The following is a 2,470-nucleotide window of genomic DNA, read 5'->3' as shown; positions in this document are numbered from 1 at the left end:
AAAATCCTAAATAATTTCATATTATCTTCACATTTAAATTGTTTGCAAGCCTTTCTTCTTATCTGAATGCTGTGTTATTACATATATCAATTTGAAGTACGAATGTGCCTGAGATGATTTTTACTAATTACCTTCTTTAAGCTATTTGTATCCTGTCAACCACTGAATATTTATTAATTGAGGACTAAGTTATCGGATCAAGGAGAAATGAAGCAAGTCTTTGTAGTACCTAATATGATTCCATTTTCATATGAGAACTATTCTCATTGTGAATATCCCGTGCCTTTCTGATAACTGACTTTGAAACTTCCCTTGAAGGAAAATCTGAACCATTGATTAAACAAACTGAATACTTAATAAATTAGCAACTCCTTTGATATTTTTATAAATGAGTTTAAAGTTGAGTAACTTTAAACACTTACAGTTGTTTATCCTGCATTGCTCTTGTTATCTGATATTAGATGTAATTTCATTTATAGGGCACCAACTGTGCAACAACAAGGATTGCTGACTCCTACTGTAAGACCAATTGCTACATATCCTAGCTCTGGGGCTTCCCTGTCAAGCCTAGTCTTCAACTCATTACTTCAACAAGTAAAAACCTTTCTGGCTAACAAGATTTCTTGGAAATAATATCCCTTTCCATTAAAAAAATGAATTTTCTATCACCTTCTTGGCAGGACAATGCTGGTGCGTCAGCTCCTCATCAGATGGAAACATCACTGAGCAGCTTCAATGAGGTATTTATCTCACCAGCAATAATACAGAAATTAATTTGTTTCCTCTACTTTTGAATTTTGTTTTTAAATTAATTCAGCAAGAAATTCTTGGACGACGAGGCCATGCAAGGGGCAGATTGGAATTGGGAGAATCATCATCTTTCAAGCGGTTCAGGGTATTGACTTCTCCACCTACTCAATTTGGCTTGAAAAATTTCAATATATAAATTTTGTGGAAAAAAATTTAAAAAAAAAAAAGGATTAAGTAATGTTAAACTCTGTTATGTATTTGGTTTTAAGTTAATCCTTTCTGGATTTGATCAATCGCAGAGAGAATCCGTTATGCCACAAGCATCCAGTGCTGAACCAGTGAACATTACTTCTTTATCTCCACAGAATGAAGCCGCTAGTCCTAGTGCTGCCAGCTTTTCTCATCCAAGGTTTTTTGACAGATTTCATTTGCCTTTCCTAAATCCTGAATAAGTTTCTCTACAGTCTGGAATCCTAACTAGAAAGTACCTATGATTTCAGGCAAATTAAAAATTCAGTCTATGATCCAATATATGAGGGGCTTGGGCTGCCAATTGATCCCCATTTGAGGATGTTTGCTAGCCGTAACTTGATGGTAATTGCTTTCTGAACCCAACTAATTAAACGAGCCTTAATTTTCTTCCCTAAATAGAAATTATCTAACCTGGCATGATTCTACCAAGATATCAACATTATTCCATATGTACATTGTATACAAAACCAGACAATATTGTCTGTAAAATTTTGCTAAACCTGTATCTTTATATAATCCCGGGAATAGTGAATTACTCCTGAGGATCTGATTATTTACCTTCAATTTTACAGGGATGACATGTCGGGATTGATCAGCGAAGGACTCTGAAGTTCCTTCCTAGGAGTTTGTTATGGATGTCAAGTACAGAATTCTAAGTTTTCTGATGAAACTTCATTAGAAACAAATAGTTATATTCTGGAAGATATTTTGATTAAAGTGTTGGAGTTTTATTTGCTTTTCAACTGAATTAGGATTATCCATGGACTCCAGAAATTTGATATGGAGTTTTAATTATTGAACATTTCAAACTGGCTATTTAAGTGATATTCTGGATGTTCATAACTTCTTCTTTTTTTTGAAAAGCAGTGAGATTATATTAAAATAGCAGGGTAGATTTATAGTATACTGAGACTATGAGGCTTAGCGTAGCCTATATCCACTCGCTCAAAAGCTGCAGGGGAACAATCTGGTAGTCCCTTTTTACCTGTTTTCAGACCTGTTCACCCCCCTGAGGTTAGTCTAACCACCCTCCCAAAATGAATCCCCCTATCAGATGAAGCATCAGCAAAACAAAACCTATACACATACCTTCTATACAACCAAATTTACGACAACAATCTCCCTGTCTTACCCCTGAGCATTTACCAAATACCTCCTGACCGATGTTTGAACTTGGCTCTCCTCATAATTCTGGTCGTCTGCTGCTTCATTGACTAATCACAGTAGCTCTACAGGGCGGCAGATCCCAGTTTTTCCTAAATTATCTGCAACGTCAATGCCAGTATGTGGGATTTTCCTGATGTTCCAGTTTGCTATTCTGGAGTTCTGTCCTTAGTTTTCATTATGGTGCTCCTATGTTTCCATGGTACCTCATGAGGATTTTGTATCCATGATGCCACATTGTATGAATCACTCTCAAAGAGAGCTCCATGTGTATCCACCCATCTAGATGCTGCCATTATGTGAA

General features: G+C 36.0%; 1 long non-coding RNA gene across 1 annotated transcript; it reads left to right on the top strand.

Annotated features, from left to right (window-relative positions):
* On the top strand, positions 1,070–1,589 carry LOC18592211. The gene is made up of 3 exons (XR_001929048.1): positions 1,070–1,159; positions 1,251–1,344; positions 1,575–1,589. It is a non-coding gene; the product is annotated as an uncharacterized LOC18592211 (long non-coding RNA).

Source organism: Theobroma cacao, chromosome 8 (genome assembly GCF_000208745.1).
Source record: "Theobroma cacao cultivar B97-61/B2 chromosome 8, Criollo_cocoa_genome_V2, whole genome shotgun sequence".
Classification (NCBI taxonomy): Eukaryota; Viridiplantae; Streptophyta; class Magnoliopsida; order Malvales; family Malvaceae; genus Theobroma; species Theobroma cacao.
The sequence above is the reverse complement of the archived record's forward strand: the minus strand, read 5'-3'. Positions and strand labels throughout refer to the sequence as shown.